The sequence below is a fragment of the Gorilla gorilla genome, chromosome 17, assembly GCF_029281585.2.
Source record: "Gorilla gorilla gorilla isolate KB3781 chromosome 17, NHGRI_mGorGor1-v2.1_pri, whole genome shotgun sequence".
NCBI lineage: Eukaryota > Metazoa > Chordata > Mammalia > Primates > Hominidae > Gorilla > Gorilla gorilla.
In genome coordinates, this window is record NC_073241.2 from 85453236 (window position 1) to 85476448 (window position 23213).

Here is a 23213-nt window from a genome sequence, read left to right on the forward strand (position 1 = left end):
AGAAGGCTTTGTTATCCTGCCTGGGACAGCAGAGAGGCAGCATGGAAAAGAGGGAGGAGATGGCTTAAAGGGTTTGGCCGAGCGGTGTGGCTGGAAGGACAGGGGACCTAAGGCACGTTAGGTGGGTAGTTGAATCTGGCTTTCACCCTCTTAACATGTGTTTCTGGGTTCTTCCTTTTTCAGTTGCCCTTAGTCTATCATAAATAAGAATTCGGGAAGTTGCATCCACTTTTTTTTTTTGGGTCACTAATATACTTTATAGTAAGTTCAGCTGCAGCAGAATAAATTGGGGCTTCTTGGTCCCAATAGGCACCATCTGGTTTATGAAACAACAGTGTATGCCCTCTGGATCATTTTCCCTTAGGAAATTCCTCCTTATCTGCTGCCTGGCTGCTAACTTAAGGATAATTTTCATACTTTCTATTCTAATAATTTTGTGCTGTGGATTTTCAGTTTATTTTGTTTATATTAAGAAGGGGGAAAATAACCTCTTGTAAAACACACACGGGTTTAGTCTGGCAACAGAAAAACATTCTCAGGGCAAGAGAAAGTGAGTATTTCACAGCTAAGGGAAGAATTGAGCAACTCAGATTACAATTGAAAGCTGATTAATGGGAGACTCATGTTGGAAGCAAAGAGGTTTGAAACAGAAGGAACAATCAAAGAGAAAATAGATGCTTTCGTTACCTATGCTTGTTTTTAGTTCTCACCTCTCCTAAAAGAAGTGATGAGCAGGCTGTAATCTGTAGGCATAACATTAAAGCTGAGAAAGCTTTAGGGAAGGGTAGGAATGGTGGGTTAAGAGATCTGTAAGACTTTAGATTGAAGGGTTGAAATGACAAAGATACTTACCAGTGTTATTCGATGCTGTGGTTTCATAAGGGTCTCTGGTAATTCTGAAAATACCCTCCCTACCCCAACACCCAGGTAAAAGGTCAGTCTATGGCCTTATGAAAATGTTATCATTCACTGCCTCTGGTGGCCACAGTTTGTTCTCTTTCTCACTCATATGTGAAAAATCCCGACGCCCTCCCATCCTCCACCTCTTGTTGCCACCCACCAGCCCTTATGTCAGTCCAGAGGCACAAACAACATCATTAAAGGGGAGGAAAACAAAAATCCAGTACAGATTGGATGGCTCCCTGGCCTGGGCTGGTTTAGGCAGCTCTTGGCTTAGACACCCTGCCTTCCAAACACAATCTGTTTTCAAGATTCCTGGGGAATTTCAGGTCCAAGAGAAGGTTTGGTGTTAACTTCCCCAAACTCAGTCTCCTTCCTCTCTTTCCACTCCACTAAGGCATAGGGGAGACCCACTTGCCCAGACTCAGTTTTCAGCTTGTTGGACAAAGCTGTGTTCTTGGCTCTAGAAGAAGCTTCTGTTCTCTCCAAGCTCTGTGTTGTTTCCTTTCTTTCATAACTTTGCTCCGCCAATGGGCCAAGCATGGCTCCATTCTGCTCTACCCCCAGAGGCTTTTGGAAATGGAAAAATACAAAAGATGCTGAGAGGTCACATTTAAAGAAGACAGCCACTCTTAATAGGATATACAATCAGAAGTTCCAGAATGCAGGCAGAAGCTATTCCTTTTTAGGCCCCACGATAGCACCAAGTTCTTTCTAGAGTGGATCCTGCAATTGGCAAAGTGCCAGAAAGTGCAAAAAAATAAAAAATAAAATGATAGATGCAATGTAGTTTTTGAAGCACTCTGAAAAGTATTTATCTAAATGAGAAGCATTGCTCCCTTTTTTGTGTATGGCACCATCCTATATGAAGAAGCATCTTACAGCTTTCTGTCTAGTTGGGTGGAAATCTTGTTTAAAAGTAATACATTAGTTTCCTCTGAGACAGGAGAATTGCTTGGACTCGGGGTGGGGAGGTTGCAGTTAGCCGAGATCGTGCCATTGCACTCCAGCCTGGGCAACAAGAGTGAAACTCTGTCTCAAAAAAAAAAAGTTTCTTGTTCTGTGGTTTCCATTACCCATAGTCAACTGCAGTCCAAGAATATTATCAATATAAGTAAGTAAATCAATAAGATATTTGTAAGAGACCACATTCGTATAACTTTATATTGCAGTATAATGTTATTTTATTAGTAGTAGTGGTTTTCAATATCTTATTGTGCCTGATTCATAAATTAGACTTTATCATAGGTATGTATATACAGGAAAAACATAGTATATTTAGAGTTCAGTACTGTTCATAGTTTCAGGCATCCACTGAAGATGTATACCCCACAGAAATATATCCCCCACAGAGAAGGGATGACTACTGTGTATACCTCTTTTTTTGACAGTCTCGCTCTGTTGCTCAAGCTGGAGAGCAGTGGCACAATCTTGGCTCACTGCAAACTCCGCCTCCCAGGTTCAAGCAATTCTTCTGCCTCAGCTTCCCAAGCAGTTGGAACTACAGGCGTGCACCATCATACCTGGCTAATTTTTGTATTTTTAGTAGAAATGGGGTTTCACCATGCTGGCCAGTCTGGTCTCAAACTCCTGACCTCATGATCTGCCTGCCTCAGCCTCCCAAAGTGCTGGGATTACAGTCAAGAGCCACCACGCCCAGCCTATACCTCTTTTTTTAGGTCAGTGTTTTTGAATATGATTCTAATATCTTACTGGGCAGCCCTAGAAACATCATTTTCTGGGTTCTTCTGTAATAGAGGGATGCCCTCAAAGGATACAACAGACCCATTGGTCCCCACCCTAAATTACCCGAGGATGCTGGTCTTTTTCAATAGTCTTGTGGCTTCTCTCATTGCCAGATTCCTTTAATACATTGTTCTGCTTCTTAAACACAGTTCTCAAGGTAAGAGTAGTACCATTTTTTTTACCTTAATAAACTTGGTTTCTTTACAAGTCAAGATCTTGTAAAACAGTTCTCTTCAATTTTAAGAATGATGGCTGTATTCAGAATGGTTGAGATTTCCAGAAGTTGGATCTTGAGACAAGCAGTGATTTTCAGTATTACCATTCTGGCTTCCAAAAATGATGCCACAGCCACATTCTAAAGTAATATAGTAATAATATTAATATTACTATATAAATATAAATATATATTTATATAAAATATAAAATATAAATTATATTTATATTTGTAAATATAAATCATTAAAAATAAAATATAGATTATATTTATATTTATATTTATATAAAATATAAATACATATTTACATAAGATATAAATACATATTTATATAAGATATAAATACATATTTATATAAGATATAAATACATATTTATATAAGATATAAATACATATTTATATAAGATATAAATATAATTTGTGAATACTAACTCCTTGTTGGTTATTGTGCCAGTTATTTTTTATTATTATTAATTTCTTCTAATGATTATCCAATACTTAAATTAGTTCATTTGGTCTTCACCACAGTCCTCTGAGATATGCATCCTTTCATCTCCATTTAACAGATGAGGTAGTTAGAGCTTACAAGGGTCGAGATCATTATTAAGTCATGCAGCTGGTAAGTGACGGAGATTTCATTCAAACTCAAACTCAGGTCAGCTGGAACTCAATGGTCCTGGTCCTAACTACTTGCATAGAATAGAAGGCTGGACCAAAAATATGGCTAGTTCTAAAAACAAACAAACGAACAAAACAGCTAAAGATTAATTATCAGAGAAAAAGTCATCAGCTTTTTATCAGATCCTCAGTAATGACTTAGAAATCCATTAGGAACAATTGACCTAAGTGGATTTATCAGGAACTCTAGTCCGGAAAAGTAAATTGGTTTCAATTTCCTTATGGGGCAACCCTGACCATAGAGTAGGGGTCATCTGTAGTGCGGTGTTGAGAAAGATTCTGAAGTAATTGCTAGATCAGTAGGAAAAAGTCATGCATTAGAAATATCTGCTGTGACCTCATTTGGTTGATGGTTTGAACAATCTATTTTATAAAATCATGAGACGTCAGGGATTTGAACATTGAATATTAGATGATATTAAAGAATTGTTAATTTTTTAAATGTGATCGTGATATTGTGATTACATTTTGTGAAAGATAAAAAATCAACACCCTAACATCACAATGAAAAGAACTAGAGAAGCAAGAGCAAACAAATTCGAAAGCTAGCAGAAGAAAAGAAATAACTAACAGAGCAAAACTGAAGGAGAAAGAGACACGAAACACCCTTAAAAAAATCCATGAATCCAAGAGCTGGTGTTTTGAAAAGATTAACAAAATATACCACTAGCCAGACTAATAAGAAAAGAGAGAAGAATCAAATAGGTACAATAAGAAATGATAAACGGGAGATCACCACTGATCCCACAGAAATGCAAACTACCATCAGAGAATACTATAAACACCTCTACTCAAATACACTGGAAAATCTTGAAGAAATGGATAAATTCCTGGACACATACACCCTCCCAAGACTAAACCAGGAAGAGATCGAATCCCTAAATAGACCAATACCAAGTTCTGAAATTGAGGCAGTAATTAATAGCCTACCAACCAAAAAAGCCCAAGACCAGATGGATTCACAGCCAAATTCTACCAGAGGTCCAAAGAGGAGCTGGTACTATTCCTTCTGAAACTGTTCCAAACAATAGAAAAAGAGAGACTCCTCCCTAACTCATTTTATGAGGCCATTATCCTGATACCAAAATCTAGCAGAGACACAACAAAAAAGAGAAAATTTCAGGCCAATGTCCCTGATGAACATCGATGTGAAAATCCTCAATAAAATACTGGCAAACTGAATCCAGCAGCTCATTAAAAAGCTTATCCACCATGATCAAGTCGCCTTCATCTCTGGGATGCAAGGCTGGTTCAACATACACAAATCCATAAATGTAATCCATCGCATAAACAAAACCAATGACAAAAACCACATGATTATCTCAATAGATGCAGAAAAAACCTTCAATAAAATTCAACACCCATTCGTGCTAAAAACACTCAATAAATTAGGTATTGGTGGAGCATATCTCAAAATAATAAGAGCTATTTATGACAGACCCACAGCCAATATCATACTGAATGGGCAAAAGCTGGAAGCATTCCCTTTGAAAACTGGCACAAGGCAAGAATGTCCTCTCTCACCACTCCTATTCACATAGTATTGGAAGTTCTGGCCAGGGCAATCAGGCAAGAGAAAGAAATAAAGGTATTCAAATAGGAAGAGAGGAAGTCAAATTGTCTCTGTTTGCAGATGACATGATTGTATATTTAGAAAACCCCATCATCTCAGCCCAAAAATTCCTTAAGCTGATAAGCAACTTCAGCAAAGTCTCAGGATATAAAATCAATGTGCAAAAATCACAAGGATTCCTATACACCAATAATAGACCAATAATAGACAAACAGAGAACCAAATCATGAGTGAACTCCCATTCACAATTACTACAAAGAGAATAAAATACCTAGGAATACAACTTACAAGGGATGTGAAGGACCTCTTCAAGGAGAACTACAAACCACTGCTTAAGGAAATAAGAGAGGACACAAACAAATGGAAAAACATTCCATGCTCATGGATAGGAAGAATCAATATCATGAAAATGGCCACACTGCCCAAAGTAATTTATAGATTCAATGCTATTCCCATCAAGCTACCATTGACTTTCTTCACAGAATTAGAAAAAAACTACTTTAAATTTCATATGGAATCAAAAAAGAGCTTGTATAGCCAAGACAATCTTAAGCAAAAAGAACAAAGCTGGAGGCTTTGTGTTACCTGACTTCACACTATACTACAAGGCTACAGTAAATAGCATGGTACTGGTACCAAAACCCATATGTACACCAATGGAACAGAACAGAGGCCTCAGAAATAACATCACACATCCACAACCATCTGATCTTTGACAAACCTGACAAAAACAAGCAATTGGGAAAGGATTCCCTATTCAATAAATGGTGTTGGGAAAACTGGCTAGCCATATGCAGAAAACTGAAACTGGACTCCTTCCTTATACCTTATACAAAAATTAACTCAAGATGGATTAAAGACTTAAATGTAAGACCTGAAACCATAAAAACCCTAGAAGAAAATCTAGGCAATACCATTCAGGACATAGGCATGGGCAAAGACTTCATGACTAAAACACCAAAAGCAATTGCAACAAAAGCCAAAATTGACAAATGAGATCTAATTATACTAAAGAGCTTCTGCACAGCAAAAGAAACTACCATCAGAGCGAACAGGCAACCTACAGAATGGGAGAAAATTTTTGCAATCTATCCATCTGACCAAGGGCTAATATCCAGGATCTACAAAGAACTTAAACAAATGTACAAGAAAAAAACAAACAACCCTATCAAAAAGTGGGTGAAGGATATGAACAGATACTTTTCAAAAGACACATTTATGTGGCCAACAAACATATGAAAAAGAGCTCATCATCACTGATCATTAGAGAAATGCAAATCAGAACCACAATGAGATGCCATCTCATGCCAGTTAGAATGATGATCATTAAAAAGTCAGGAAACAACAGATGCTGGAGAGGATGTGGAAAAATAGGAATACTTTTACACTGTTGGTGGAAGTGTAAATTACTTCAACCATTGTGGAAGACAGTGTGGCGATTCCTCAAGGATCTACAACCAGAAATACCATTTGACACAGCAATCCCATTATTGGGTATATACCCAAAAGATTATAAATCATTCTACTATAAAGACACATGCACATATATATTTATTGCAGCACTATTCAGAATAGCAAATACTTGGAATCAACCCAAATGTCCAGCAATGGTGGACTGGATAAAGAAAATATGGCATATATACACCATGGAATACCATGCAGCCATAAAAAAGAATGAGCTTATGTCCTTTGCGGGGACATGGACGAAGCTGGAAACCATCATTCTCAGCAAACTAACACAGGAACAGAAAACCAAACATTGCATGTTCTCACTCATAAGTGGGAGTTGAACAATGAGAACGTATGGGCACAGGGACAGGAACATCACACACCAGGGCCTGTCAGGGGGTCGGGGCTAAGGGGTGGGATAGCATTAGGAGAAATACCTAATGTGGATGACAGGTTGATGGGTGCAGCAAACTGCCATGGCACATGTATACCTATGTAACAAACCTGTGCATTTGGCACATGTATCCCAGAACTTAAAGTATAATTTAAAAAATGGGGAAATCAAAAATGTGTTTAAAGGAAAATTAAAAACTGTATATATCTACTATGGTTGTAGGGTAAGAGGTAAATTTGGAAGGGCAGCGAAGATGGAGAGGTGATGTCTTACTGCATGCTAAGAGCTAGCTCTATTATAACCTCATCATAGAGCTTACAAATCAAGTCAAGACTCAAAGCAGAAGGTGGCTTGCTCAAAATCACATGGCTAGAAAATAGAAGTGTTTAGTTAGTGTCTGGGTCTTTAAGCCTAACAGATCTTCCACAACACCCACTGACACATTCACAGTTGTAATGGCTCACAGTGAGAGCATAAAGCATATTGAAACACCCTTTATGCTCCTCTGGGTCCAAGGTGTCCTCAAGAATTATGTAAACAATTTAATACTAGCTAATCACAAGGGTCTTTTTAAAAACAGTTTAATTGTATTTTAACTACAGTTTTGTGTATTGTAGTTTAATTTTGAGGTAACTGTAGATGCACATATAGTTCTAAGAAACATTGCAGAGAGAACCTGTGTACCTTTTACTCCCTTTCCCATGATGGTATCACCTTGCATAACTATAGTAGAATATCACAACCAGGAAATTAGCTTTGATACAGTCCACTGATCTTATATGGATTTCACGAGTTTTACATGGCACTAATATGCATGTGTGTGTATGTCTTTAGTTCTATGCCATTTTATCATGCATGTATATTCCTACAATCACCTCCATAGTCAAGATACAAAATAGTTCACCACAAGAGTCCTCACTAAGGGGTGCCTTAACACATTATTTCACTGAACATGAACTACATCATCAGAGAAATTATTGCTGACCTCTGAATACTTTATTTCCTACCTGGATATGGATTTGAGTAACGAAGAGAATCAGGCTAACCAAAACCAGAATCTGAATCAAAGAAGATGAAAGTAATTTGGTCTAGGTGTATCAATGGCAAAGGAACCTATTTTAAAAAGTCAAGAATACTTTTAAGATGGTATTTTATAAAGATGCATATAATAATAAACTTAAACTTTCACATCTTCAAATAATCAGGTTTGACTTTATTTTTTCCTTGAAGAGGTAATTTAACTTCTCTGAGATGGAGTTTTTCATCTGTAAAATATGGATAATCATACCTACTTATGGGGCAACTTTTGAAGATGAAATAAAGTAATATGTTTAAAAGGCACTTTAAAAATGGTAAATACTACTACTACTAAAAGGGTTGTAATGATTTCCATGAAGAGGAAAACAAGTAATAAATAATTAAGCCGACATCAAGAAATGATTTTTGAAGAGAACCTTCCAGGATATACTGTATGGTCAATATTACCTTATCCAATCTACTATACATTCTACTCCTCAGGCCTACAAAATGGCCATGGATGCTGTTCATGATAATTCAGCAAAGCTGAAAAATTCCTAAACATCTTGTATCTCATCCAAGGAAGAGTCCCCTGAAAGTTTTTAAAACTTGGAGATTGGTCAATTTATGAACGAATATGCTGACACCCAGAGCTATAAAGTGACTTTTGAGCCTAGTATTGGTATTTTTCTCTATTTAAAATCTCTGACATAAGGTCCCAAATATACAGTAATTGTGAGATTTAGCTTTAATATTTAATTGACCAAGATACAAGAAAATTGGTGCCCCACAGAATTAGGAACGTGGTAAAGTGTGGAAGCACTGGAATCATGAACCAAAGTTATGAGTCTCAGAACTGGCCTAGCTCTTTCATAAAGCCAATTCACTTAGCACTAGTCTCATGAGGGGCAAATAGGGTTAGCTCTTCCAATTCCTTGGCTGTATACATTTCTATATTACTACTACTTTTAATGGCAAAAACCACAATTACTTTTGCGCCAACCTAATACTAAGTATTTAAACTCTCCTTAGTTGATCTTACACATCATCAACTCCCAGGAAAGTGGAACACTGAATCAAATACACTTCTTGTTCATAAAGGTGTATTTGATTTCTACCATGTAATGGAGTTTCATCTTTTAAAACAACTATTATGAATCACTCTCTTCTCAAAAATCTTCCCTCGCCTCCAAACAGAAACCACTCTGAAAGAAGCAGATCTTAGTGAATTTTTGGAAGCAGTGGCCTTGTCTGATAGACTCTGTTTAAACACCACTTTTACATTAAATGCCAAATCCTCAGCTCTATGCACTGCCTCATTAGTTATTAATGAGGCAACATATTTGTTCAAAATTTATGGTTGTTGATTTGCTCCCATCACTGTATGAAATATTAACATAGCATTTGTACTTGCAACCATTTGCAGACATTAGATTGTGTATTTGCATATTCATGAACACTCATAAATGTTTAAGGAGACAGCACAGAAAGCATGGGCGCTGTCAGACAGACAGTAAAAAGGCATATTTACAGCGTTAATAAGTATTTGAGTTTATAGGCCAAAATGATGAGAAACAAATTAAGTGAAATTCTGGTTTGCCTATTGCAGAGACCTAGGGATTTTGCTATTTTTTAAAGCTTTGTAAACTCGAAATTGATTTCATAGATGCTGAATAAACTCTTATTGTTTAGTCACAAAATATATGGACTCTGTGCAAAGAACTTCCTAAGAGTATCAGGCTCTTGGAGATTTCATCTCATTCTTTCTGAGATGCAGTTTTGGTCTGCCTTGGGTTTCCCTTCTATCAAAGTAATGTGGGAAGGCAAATGTGTCATATACTTAACCAGAATTATTTTCTGTTTTGGTTCCACAGAGGAACTTGGACAAATGATATGTTTGGTGTAACAACACCAGCCAATGTACTTGACTCAGTCTGTCAATTTATACAAACTAAGGCCTGGAAATGAAAAGGTTAAAGCATGGAGCACTAATGGACAATATGAGGGAGAGGCATAAACCATCCAACTAACAAACACTTGATTTACAAATAATCCATGCATACGAATGGCTGCCAACATCCCACCAAACCCATTCCACTAAAAGAAATCTCACCCCTTGCCACATTACTAAGAGTCATGGTGAAAAATCTAGACCCTTTTGGAAGTTTTATGGGTAAATGATGGAGAAAGTATTACATTAAATCTCTACCTCACACTATATACAAAAATTAATTCCAAATATTTTAAGAGAACAGATGATGAAAGGAAAAGCTATAAAACTTGTATTATGTAAAACAAACATAGGAAAATAATCTTCCTGACCTCAGGGCAATGGGAAAAAAAGAATTAAACCATCCTGTGGGCAGTATCACTACCTGTGCCATGCCATTGTTAAATGTCTCAAATATCATCTCTGGGTGAATGAATGTGTGAGATAGCTCACCATATCCTTGTACCAGCAGGAGAGGGAGGTCATAGATTGGAACATGGGTTGTAGTTGGCTTCTGTTGCCATGGCCTAATTGTTCTGCTGGTCACTTCTCGCCCCCTTGGCATTACTGCTGAAATCTGCAACTAGTAGATCCATGGTCTTTTCTTTCTTGGCACAGCAAGGATATTCTGTTCCTCTCTGGTGACATACTGTGCTGCAACTTTTGCTCATTCTATTCATCTATGAGGTCTGAAAGTTCTTTTCATTTATTCTTTAGCCTAGGCAACCTCCTCAACAGGCCATGGCAACAAGGCCACTTCACCATCCCTGCAGTGATTCCTCAGTAATTCACCACCAGAAGCACCATCACCTTCCTTCTGTGTCCCTCCACAAAGCCAGTTGGGACTTCTAGATATTTTTGAAGGCATATTGAACTAGATGGTGTTCTAGGGTACTAATTTCAAGCTGTCGTTCTCCTAACCATGCCACCATAGCAGCAATTTTATTCTGATGCATAGATTTGTATAGAGAGGGTAAGAAATTATTCCACGAAGTGATCCCTTCTCAGAATTTTAAATAAGAAATGGAAAAACTTTCTGTACTCTCAGAGTTTTCATAATTTCCCCTGGGGTAGGAGGGCAGGTGCAGAAGGTGAGTCCAACATGTTTGTATCTGATCTCGTCTCTTTCTGACTCCCTTCCCTTCCATACAATCATATTGTACCAAGAGGGATGTGCTTTTCCTTCCTCTTTTCTGTGCAGCAATATCCTCTCTTACATCCTATTCTCTTTCCAGAAATACATTGACTCTGCTCCTTTCACTAGGGCTATGGTGGCAGAAAGGATACAGGGAAAAACACACTGACTTTTTGAGAAGAGAATAAAATCTAACCTCCTATGCACACAGCCTTTGATGAGTCAGAAACAACACACATTACACACAGACATACACACACAGATACACACACACGTTAACTTCTACTAATGGGAAGAAATTTATTTATTAATTCAACACACATTTGTTGTGACTCCATGTAAGCACAGTGACTCTCATGCAAACACAGTGGTGCACAAACAGGAAGCTATTTTTAAAAATAAAGCTGTATTCTACACTTCAAGGAAAGAAATAAGTAATAAACAAAATAAATAATACTGAATATATCAAGTTATTATAAAATGCTAAAAAGAAATAAGGCCAGGTAAGACCATAGAGAATGATAGATTAATGGAAAAATGCTTTATTGGATGTGGTGACTAGGGAAGGCCTTTATCATAAGATAACATTTAAACAGGGAACTGAACAAAGATAAAGAAACAGCCACGTGGACGTGTGGTGGAAGATCGTTTGAAGGAGGAGAAGAGCAAGTCAAAGGCCCTGAGGCAAGAGCACACTGGGCATGTTCAAGGTTGGTCATGAAGGCCACTACAGTGGGAGTGCAGGGATGAGTGGGAAGGGAGTGGGAGGTAAGATCAGAGGGACGGTGAGAGGATGGATCATAAGCTTAGATCACAAATTTGGATCTGCATGATTTGGGAAGCCACTGAAGAATTTCTAGCAGAAAGATTATACGATTTCATTTACATTTTCAAGGAAGCCATCTGGCTACTATGTTGGGAACAAATTTAGGTGGCACAAGTGTGGAAGCTGAGAGACCAGCTAGGAGGTGACTACAATATTCCAGGTGGGACAGGCTCAGACTGAGGAATTAGCTGGGAAGGAGAGAGAAATAGTAACATTCCAGGGGGAATGTGAGATTTGCATATGGGGTGTAAGAAAAAGAGTCACAGTTACTCGATGGTCTGGGACCTGAGCAACCAGAATTATATTGATATGAAGCCAACAGTAGGAGGAGCAATTTGGGGGTGGGGATCAGAGCTCAGTTTTGGGCAGGTTCAGGAGGCAGATCTCAACTGAAGGGAGGCCAAACAAGCAGCTGCATTCTAGAGTTCAAGGAGTAGGTCCAGGCCAGATCAGCAACTAAGACAGTAACTAGCATACAGATGACATTTAAGGCCATATACTAGGTGGGATCTCCCAGGGTGGGATTTTAGACAGAAGAGAAAACAGGGTGGATCTTGATCTCTGGAGTACTCTGATGTTTGGAGGTCATGGGTCTGAGGAGAAACTAGCAAAAGAGACAGAGCAGTTACTGGGGCAGAAGGAAAAGAGAAGAATGTTGAAATAAAGAAGTGTCCAAGGAGGAGAGACTGTGTTGAGTACAGCCCGTCAGTGGGGTGGGAGGAGGAAGAAGAACTGGCTGTTGGCCCTGGAATGTGGGAGCCATTGGTGCCTGGGGAGGTCAGTGTCCACTGGGCCTTACCATGGTGGTTCATAGGAGAAAGAAAAGGAGAAAAAAGTTTTGAGAGTAAGTGAATTTTGATAGAGATAACTTTGAGCTTTACTCTTTGGCTCAGTAAGATGGGTTCCTTGGGAGGACAGAACAAAATGGAGAAACCATCTTCTCTTCCTCCCTGAAAAGGGCCTGCCCTGAACAATTGTGTACAGGGAGTACAAGTCCCTCAGGCCTCTGCAGCAGCAGGAAATGGGCTCTGTCCAAGCCACTGGACTCCACTGATGTGCTGAACAAGTGGAACTCGTCTTTTTGAAATGAATGCCTCGGGTACGTCCTGTTCCCAGCTCCTTCTCCAGCACCCGCAGCCCCTCGGCTGACATTTCAGAAACACAGCCCATGTTGTTGGGCAGCCTGCCCATGGAAGAGATGGGGCAGAGGGAGACTGTGGCCTGTTCACACAGTTTGGTGGAAAGTGAAGACTGAAGGGGCTTGTAAGTAGCACAACTAATAAAGCTCCTATTTATCTAAACCCACATTCCACAGAGCTTCACAGATCTTAGAGACATGAGCTCATTCCTTCTTCTTGCTCTGAGGTAGTGAGTCAGGTTCCTTGAGCTCTATCTTACTTATGAATAAAATAATGTGACAAACCGAGAATCCTAGCAACCTCAGGGCCATGGATTTTTCAGCATTTTCAGAGCACTCTCTGTGGCTGAGAAGCTCACCAGGGCAAAGGAACCCCATTAGTGTATGTTTGAATAGGGGAGACAAGACAAGAATGTTTAACCAAGCAATCTAAGTCCAAATATGGAAATGGGAGACCAGACTGAGCTTTGCATAATGGGTCAGTCCTGGGTTCTGTGAGGATTTAGCCCCTTGGCCTCTCATTCTGACTCCACATGGGGCAATTTAATTTCTCTCTGCTTCAGCTTCTTTCCCTGGACAATGGAGATCAAAATAGAACCACCTGAGGATACAGTGACATAGTACACATAGGAGACTTAGAGTAGAGCTTGGCACAGGGATGGGCATGGTGGCTCATGCCTATAATCCCAGCACTTTGGGAGGCTGAGGTGGGTGGATTGCTTGAGACTAGCCTGGCCAACATGGTGAAATCCTTTATCTACTAAAAATACAAAAATTAGCCAGGTGTGGTGGTGCACACCTGTAGTCCCAGCTACTTGGGAGGCTGAGGCAGGAGAATCGCTTGAACCCAGGAGGTGGAGGTTGCAGTGAGCAGAGATCATGCCACTGCACTCCAGCCTGGGTGACAGAGTGAGACCCTCATTAAAGATATTTGTTAAAATATTTTTATTATTATCATTATAACTATTGTTATTATTATTTAAAGAGGATAAGAGAATATCAATAAAAGAATGAAAACCTTCCTGGCTCATTCAAGCTAGGGAAGAAAAGAATTTTATCTAGAAATTTGGTAACACCAAACAGAAAGCTGTTGCTTTAGTTATGGTAACTCCAGCTATTTTAAGAAGTAAAGCCCAAAATTTCCGTGGCTTAACACACTAGAAGATGATTTTTTGATCACATAGTAGCACTGGGCAGGTGAGCTGATTGACAGCCCTCTTCCACATAGTGGTTCAGGGACCCAGCCTGGTGCCATTTTCAATATGAAGCTTTCAAGGCAACTCTGGATGTCATTTCTGTTCCAGAAGGGGGAAAATGCATGGAGGAGGATGAGTCGAGGCATGTGTGAGGAAGAAAGCTAATATACATCAAGCCTAGAAATGAAACATTATTTTCTCTTTCATTCCATTGAGTAGAATTCTCTCAATGCGTATCTCTCAGAATTCTGAGAATTCTCTCAGAATGTGTATCTCAACAAAGGGGGATAGATATCAAATAAGCTGTTGGATATAAGAGTCTAGAATCCAGAGAATAGGTACAGACTAGAGCTGCAAATGAGAGAGCAAAACCCTGCCAATGGAAGGTGGAATGCTAGAAAATATAAACCCTGGGTCAGAAGCCACTTCCCAGCCACATGTCTATGCTGTGGAAGCTGAAGTGCAAGTGTTAAGATCCCACACATTCTGGGTGTACCTAAGCACGTAGATCAGAGGAAGATAGCTTTCTTGGCAAGAAAATTCTATATTGTCACCACTTCTCAGCCTTTTGGCTAAGATCAAGTGGAGAAAATTCCTTTTCGGGGTTCCAGGATACAAAAATTAGGGCTTCAACCTAATATGGATTGGGACTTAAATCAAAGTTAATTTGCAAAACAAAGTAATAAGGAAGTAGCTTCTTGCACTGGCCAACTGAAGCAAAAAGGAGCTGGGGGCCTGGGAGTGGGGAGAGATGGAGAGATAGCAGGTGAGACTGAAGCGGGGCAGCTATGGTGGCCTACTGAAAATAATGGCCTTCGGAGCTTGCGAATGGAAGGGACAGTCTAGGGACTGCACACTGCTGACTTGTAGTGGCTGTGCTCTGCTGATACAGCAGTCTTTCTCTCTCCTCCCCAAGGGTAGATCTAGGCCCTGGGTGACCTGACACTTGTACAATTTGGGAGGCCCTCTGTAAGAGTACAAAATTACAAATACTAAATTTAGTCACAAAAGTGAATATTTATTTAGAACAAGAAAAAGAATCACAACAAATTACACATTTTAAAGGTGACAAATTCCACAGACATCATGAAATCCAGACAAATGACACAATATTTGTATTAAGTAATGGACTGAATCACTTCTATAATACATTTTTTTCTACATCGTTTGGCTCATCCACCTCAATTTCCATTTCTAGGGTTTTATAATACAATTTTTATAGAGAGAAAGGATAATTTAATCATTCCTCTAGGATAATTGATTAAAATGCATTTTTATTGTTGGTAATTTTAAAATGTTTTTGTCAGATTCACAACTAGCTATTGAAAATATGATGTATATTTTTAGGATCATTTTCAAATTTAGAAAAATTTTTATCAAGTTTCTTGTATGAGCTGTTATAGACGTAATTCCTATCTATAGAACTACTACATGCTTATTCCCTACAAGCACAAGGATTGTAATATAGTCTATTCTGCACAATTCCCATTGAGAAAAGAAGAAAAGATTACAGTGCATTTATAATTTTAGGTGCTGAAAAATTTAGTACAGTTCTGAAAGATCACTTCTGTTTTGATCAGTCATCAATGAGAACTGAATCCTCCACTTCCAATTACACACAGCTGGTCATTTGAAGATATCACACAAACTAGCTTCTGGCTTCATACTCTATTGTTTTTCTTTTGTCGACCATATCTTTGCAGCATCGGGTGCTATGGGATACCTGCATTTCACTGTACAACCTTGGACTCTCCCTCCCTCCATGAGCAATAGGAGAACTCCTAGGAACAAATCTAACACTAGGACTTCCAGCAATCTTGAAACTAAAGCCAGAGGTCACTGTGAACTACATAAACTAAATTCCTCCAAATACAAACCAAGCTTCCCACCCCAACTCCCCTTAGCTGAAAGGGTGCTCACAGGTACTCCAACACCTCCTGAAGTGTGTTGGAAGTGTGCCCAAGTGGAAAGCGTCAATATACTTCATCAATTGCTAAGAAGATATCATATTGTAATGTTATTAATAATTCAATTATTAAAATGTATTAGTGTTACTTCATTTAAAAATATGACTATGGGTGGGGCGCAGTGGCTCATGCCTGTAATCCCAGCACTTTGGGAGGCCGAGGCGGGTGGATCACGAGGTCGGGAGGTCAAGACCATCCTGGCTAATATGGTGAAACCCTGTCTCTACTAAAAATACAAAAAATTAGCTGGGCATGGTGGCGGGCACCTGTAGTCCCAGCTACTCGGGAGGCTGAGGCAGGAGAATGGCATGAACCTGGGAGGCAGAGGTTGCAGTGAGCCGAGATCGTACCACTGCACTCCAGCCTGGGCAACACAGCAAGGCTCCATCTCAAAAAAAAAAATATGACTATGGGTGTACCTTGCCTTGACAGAGCTAAGTAGGTGAGGGATTCCCAGAGCACAAGTGTCATTGGCTTCCTGGTAAAACACTTCTGGTTAACTCCACACTCTCAAATGAAGGGGCATTCAGCACACAGCCTTAGTTAGCACTTTCTTGTTTTGTTGGTTCCCCAGGGCTGCTGTAATAAGTTGTCATAAACTGGGGGGCTTAAAATGACAGAAATCAATTATCCTATTGTTTTGGAAGCTAGAAGTCCAAAACCAAGATATCCTCGGGGTCCTGCTCCTTTTGATGACTCTAGGGAAGAATCCTGGCTTGACTCTTCCAGCTTCTGGTGGCTCCTGGCAATCACTGGCATTCCTGGGTTTGCAGCTGCCTCACTGCAATCTCTCCCTCTGCCTTCATATGGCCTCCTTATCTGTGTTTCTATGTGTCATTTGCTGTCTTATTTAAGGAAACCCAGAGTGAATTTAGGCTCACCCTAATCCAGTATGATCTCATCTCAATCCTTACCTTAATTACATTTGTAGAGATGCTATTTCCAAATAGCATCAAATTCTGAGGTTTTGGGTGCAACACAATTTTTTTTTTGGGGGGGAGCATTATTCAACCTCTTCTAGTTGGGAAGTGAGATGGGAGAAGTGACCTCTGTGGCAGGCTGGGGAGAGTTAAAGCTGTACACACAGAAGGGAACACTCCCAGATATCAAAACTGAAGATTGAGGCTCAGAAGTGACCCTAGAGCATTAAGTGTACCTTGCAAGTCTTGGGCATGGTGCTGAACTTCCCAGTCACTGGCAGGGGTATTGACATTGAAGCCTGGAGGACTTGATAGCCTGTGGGTGGCTGGCACCCTGGGCTACCATTCAGTTGCATGGGTGTGTATATTATGAGTCCTATCTGAAATCTGGCTCTGTCCACACTTATCACATCTTTTCTGTTGAACCAGTTCAACCTGCCATCTCCGGAATTTACAGACATGATACAAGACCTTTTGTACATCTGAACAAGCTGCACAAAAGACCATTGTCTTTGCTTAGGTCTGTCTGCCCTTGGATCCATTCTTCTCCTGTCTTCTAGGGAGGCGTGGGAAGGCTGATCTTTGAAGACTTGGTGATATGTTTAGGCTTTGTGTCCCCACCCAAATCTCATCTTAAATTGTAATCCCCATAATCCCTACATGTCAAGGGAGAGACCAAGTGGAGGTAATTGAACAATGGGGGCAGTTTCTCCCATGCTGTATTTGTGATAGTGAGTGAGTTCTCCCAAGATCTGATGGTCTTATAAGGGGCTCTCCCCTTTCGCCCAGCATTTCTCCTTCCTGCCACCTTGAGAACAAGGTGCCTTGCTTCCTCTTCACCTTCTTCCATGATTGTAAGTTTCCTGAGGCCTCCCCAGCCATGCTGAACTGTGAGCCAATTAAACCTCTTTCCTTTATAAATTACTTAGTCTTGGGCAGTTCTTTATACCAGTATGAAAATGGACTCTTTATCCAGTCTCCATGTGAGAGAGCTCCCAGCTTCCAGGGGGAAGCACTGGTGGGGAATTATAAGGTGGGAGGGCGAAAGGGAGAAGTCAGAAGTCAGAGTATATCCCTACCACTCCCCAACTTCATGCAGTGACTCTGATCACAGATGTGTCTCCATCTTGACCCCAGATCCACAGACAGGCCTATCTGGTCAAGCTCCACTGATAGGTCCAGCCCCTGGGCTCTTCTTTTCTCCTCTAGCCATGGGGTGGTAGGGGCTTCCTGCTGTTGTTAATCCCTCATTCCCCACCAGCACTCCTCAGCTCTTCTGTCACTCCAGTAACCAATTCTCGCATTAAAATCCCTCAATTTTTTTTTTTTTCAAGATGGAGTCTCGCTCTGTCACCCAGGCTGGAGTGCAGTGGCGTGATCTCGGCTCACTGCAAGCTCTGCCTCCCAAGTTCACGCCATTCTCCTGCCTCAGCCTGCCGAGTAGCTGGGACTACAGGCACCCACCACCATGCCTGTCTATTTTTTTTGTATTTTTAGTAGAGGCAGGGTTTCACCGTGTTAGCCAGGATAGTCTCGATCTCCTGACCTCGTGATCTGCCCGCTTCAGCCTCCCAAAGTGCTGGGTAAAATCCCTCAGTTTTATGCACTGAGATTGGATCCTGTTTCCCTGGCTGAAGCCTAACTAATAGAACTACAAATGTTAAAAGAGGGAATGAAATTTTAATTAATATAAATCATTTTATCAGTTACGTTAATAAACAGTTTAAGTCAGTATATTAGTTCATGTTGACAAATATATACTAACACATATATACATACATGTATGTATGTACGTATATATGCATGCATGCCTGCATGTATCTATGTATGCATGCATGTATGTATGTCTTTGAAGAAAAAAAGGAGGAAGCGGGTTAACTTCCGATGAGAAATAATTGCCGATTTCACTTTTGAGAACTCAATAACTTGTCATATTGATTTCATAAAGGTTAACAATTATGATTTATGAAGAAAACACTTGATTGTTAATCAATTATCCACCATAAAGGATGGTGGCTGATTGGGACCGTGCAGATCAATCCAGCACCAAGAGCATCCTTTCTGTGACAAGTGACCATGGGTCTGGCTGCTAAAGGTGTAGTTTGTCAGAGTTACTCCAAGGTAAAAACTCAGGGCTTTTAAGTACCAAATTCTTCTTTTCATGTATCATCAAAATATACAATTGATGAAATTTTCCTCTCATTGACTCTTGTGTGTCACATCTTGGTCTGGTTGTCACTCCTCAGTAAACTGCTATCCCCAGTACGTATGGTTTGCAGGGTTTACCCTAACAAAACTATGTGGAAGTCCCAGCTCCTCATCAATGTCCTGGCCTGTCTCCTGCTATCTCCCTGGGGCTTTTCCAGAGCCCTCCTTTCTTTCCTCCTTTTCTAGGCTTCAGTCTGCTGCCTTGGCCTTGATCTTCCATCTGTAGGGGAAGATCTCATCAATAATGTTAATATGACTTAATGCCTCCTTTCCCAGAACTATTGACATGCTTTTTGTTCTTCCAGACAAACAACAACAAAGCAAACAAGCAAGCAAAAAAACTCTAAAGGAAAGGAGATCCAAAAGGAAAATTCCAAATGCCTTGGCATCTGGGTAGGGCAATATTTTGCAGCAAGAAGTCTCTATCATCCCTGAGTCACCATTCATAGGAAACAGCTCAGCCCCTTCGGTAAAAGAACCTAGCCCTTCCCAAACTGAAATGCTAATAACTTCAGCATTTAGAAAACACAATGTGGTATAGACACTGATATCTCACACCAGTTAAGGATTCATCATTCCTGACACCAGATGGTATTTGAGACATGGGATCCCCCCATCTTGCTCCTTTAGTACTATTCTTTCGTGCAAACAAAAAGCTTTTTAAATGGTGAGTAATTTGTAAAGCATAAATTGGATTTTAAATGGATATTTATTTTTACGTAAATCTTGGCAAACTGAGGCAGCTACTTTACAGAGGTGATTAAAATTTAAAAGGCAGCATTGCAAGAAGAAGATAATAAAGGGTCGTTATTTACAATGACCACATTTACAATAAAATGCTAAATTTATTTTAATAAATACTAATTTTATATTTATGAACAGTCATTCATAGACAAGACAATAAAAACTTTCATTCCTGCTTACTGGATTTTTCTGTACAGCATATAAATCAAATTCTTCATTCAACACTGCATTCATACTTTGAGCTTGCTATGTTTTATCATAGTAGTCAAGTCTGTTGTTTCTTAAATCTGTTTTCTTTATAATAAATGACTTTATTGATTTGGTTAGCACTCAGCTCCAAATAGAGCAGAATAATGCTAATACTCCAAGAAAGAGAGGAAAATGAGAGAGTATTTTATCAGCATGTTTCAGAATCACAGGTAAAAACCATGGTGGTTAGCAATTTCTTTGTACTGTAACCACTTACAAAGACCTTGAATAAGCGGCTGTTAATAGGAGAATCTAAGTCACCACATTTTCTTCAAGTTCTGACTTTGGGTGACTTCTTTTTTATTTTAGCAAGTTTTTTTACTTGATTAATTTTTTAATAACCTTAACTGATGACAAAGGGAAAGTTTTCCTTTAGGAAAAATTGTTGTGTGGTTGGAAATGTTCCAAAGTTCTGTCCCATTCTTTCTTAAAATAAGGCCTATCCTAATTTTAATCCCAGAGACAATCTTGTCAACGTAGGTTTAAAGAGTTTTGTAAAAACTCAGTAGTTTGAACCAATGAGAAAAGTCAATATACGCTGAGATATTATGCCTAGTGTTTTATGTATTCAGTCAAGAATTATTTGTTGAGCACTCATTATGCACCAGCATAACTATATAACAACATAGCTCTGCCCTAGTTTCTACAGTTAGAACAAGTTGTCAGGAAGGTGGCCTGTCCCTAGGAAATAGCGGAGGACAAAGCCAAGTCAGATAGCATTTACTGAAGTGCTTAATAGACAATGCAAAAGAATATTTATATCTGTAGACTTAAAGAATGGGTAGGAATAATCAAGACACCAAAAAGCAAACTCTTTCTGATGGGAAGTGGGTAAAGGCAATGGAACTTTGAGGCACTTGACCAGACCTCCTGTTTTAACAACTTCTGATTATCGGAACACAGTTGGACGTTAAAGTTAACTCTGTAAACTGAATGAGAATCATGTGGTCCTTAGGGATGAACCTAGGATGCCTGACTCCTGTCTTGTGCTTTCTCTAGCACCAAAAAAACACAGTTTATGAACTGTCACAACCAAATATGAGATAGTACCAATAAACCATGAACTCCTTACCTCAACTTAACTGTTTTCATGGCTAAACAATGACTAAACCTTAGATCTATCCACACTTCAAGAAGACACTATGAATATATCCTTGAAATTAAGCTCAAGCAGGGTTTGTTTCTGAAAAGGCACCATGAATCCAAAATGTATTAGGCTGTGGCTCCCAATGACTCACATCTCCCAGTAGTCAAGCCCTGTGTGGTCCCCTCCCACATTGACTCTGACTTTGGCCAATGGGGTATTAGCAAACACAATGTCTACAGAAGATGGGTAAGTGTTTGCTCATCACCACTTGCCCTCTTGGAATGCTCATTCTTGGAATCCAGCTGCCAAATAAGGAGGCCAAAACTAGCCATGCTCATGTGGAGAGAGGGAGGGGGAAGAGAGAGACAGAAAGGGAGAATGAGTATGAAAGAAAGGTTCCAACATTCTAGTCATCTTCTCCAAGGCCACAGATGTATGAGCAGAGTTATCTGGGATATCCCAGCTCCAGAAGCCTTCTGACTACAACCATATAAGGGACACTATGTTAGGACCAGCAGAAGAATCACCTTGTTGAGCTTCAGCCAGCTCACAAGGTCATGAGAAAAGGGTATTATTTTAAATCATCAAAAATTTTATTTTAATCACCAAGATTTGGGGTAGTTGTCACATAGTAACAAATACCTGAAACATCAAGGGACCTTGAATAAATGTGAAGAAGGAGAAGAGGAAGAAGAAGGAAGAGGAGAAGAAAAAGGAGGAAGAGAAGCAGGAGGAAAGGGGAATAGGAGAAGGAAAAAACAAAACTTAGTTCCATACATCTAAAGGTTTATACCAAACAAGTAAACACGGCTTGCTGAGAGTTTTTCAGATATTAACAATTTCCTTGGTTTATATTTAACTTTTTAAATTAATTATATTGTTACTGTCCAGTATATGTCTTTACAGATAGGAAATTCCAGAATCAGCCTCCCAGTGGAAAATTCACCCATGCAGATGATCAACTGTGAAATCTGTGTGCAACTTTGTGAAAGAACATCAAATTTAGAATCAACGGCAGGGCTTTTGGACGTAACTATTCCATCTCAAGGCCCATATTAACTGAAAATTGCTCTGGTGGAGTTATAAGCTGACATCTGCAAAGAATTTTCAGCAACGACTGTTATCTAACACCTGCCTCTCCAATTAAGGATACTGACCTTTTTGAAGTTTTAAGGAAGGGTGGTTTTTAAAATTTGTTTCTCTTTGGTTATTTTAAAATTGATCTTTATATCATCCTTGGACATCCAACCCTAAATCACAGAGTACACTCTCTCAATTTAATCACATTGAGATGAGTCAAGTAGTCAAGGAAAGGTTGTCAGAAATAGCTTACAAAGAAAGGCCTGGGGTAATGAAGTGTAGGCGAACTAAGAAGCTATCTGAAAGTTGTGCTCCCCTTGGCTTGGTAGCAAATCCTCTACAGTTTCTCTTCTTAATAGAGAACTAACGATGCCTCATGCCTGTATTTCTCAGGGGATTCTGGGAGTTGGAAGAGGCCAACTTTTCCTACCTGCAGTTTGAAGATTAAGGACTTAGAGATTTGTTGAGAGGCTGCTTCCGAGAGGTTACTGATACACTGAGGACAGGAACTACTGACTACTCTGAATGAGGAAAAAAACGTCCAGTTTGGGGTGATCCTGTTTTGCAGTGGCAGCTGTCAGCCATAACATGGTGGGAAATAACGGTAAATAAACCTCCTGTGATTGGCAAGAATATAAAAAAAATCGTGAATTGTGAATTCTTAGGTCTACTTGAGAGAAGACATATTTAGAAAAACATCAA

The 23213-nt window shown here is 39.6% G+C and overlaps 2 long non-coding RNA genes across 4 annotated transcripts in view; one reads left to right on the forward strand and one right to left on the reverse strand.

Moving 5' to 3' along the window:
- The window catches only part of LOC109023960 (uncharacterized), a 32565-nt gene extending 21937 nt beyond the window's left edge, over window positions 1–10628 (reverse strand). For all 3 annotated transcript variants that reach the window (XR_008673522.2, XR_002003426.4, XR_002003427.3), the window contains exon 1: window positions 10415–10628. This is a non-coding gene — a long non-coding RNA (uncharacterized lncRNA). The remainder of the gene's footprint in view (window positions 1–10414) is intronic.
- Window positions 10629–10747: 119 nt separating this feature from the next.
- Window positions 10748–13049, forward strand: LOC129528287 (uncharacterized). The gene is made up of 3 exons (XR_008673524.2): window positions 10748–10934; window positions 11693–11806; window positions 12881–13049. It is a non-coding gene; the product is annotated as an uncharacterized lncRNA (long non-coding RNA).
- The last annotated feature ends 10164 nt before the right edge of the window (window positions 13050–23213 follow it).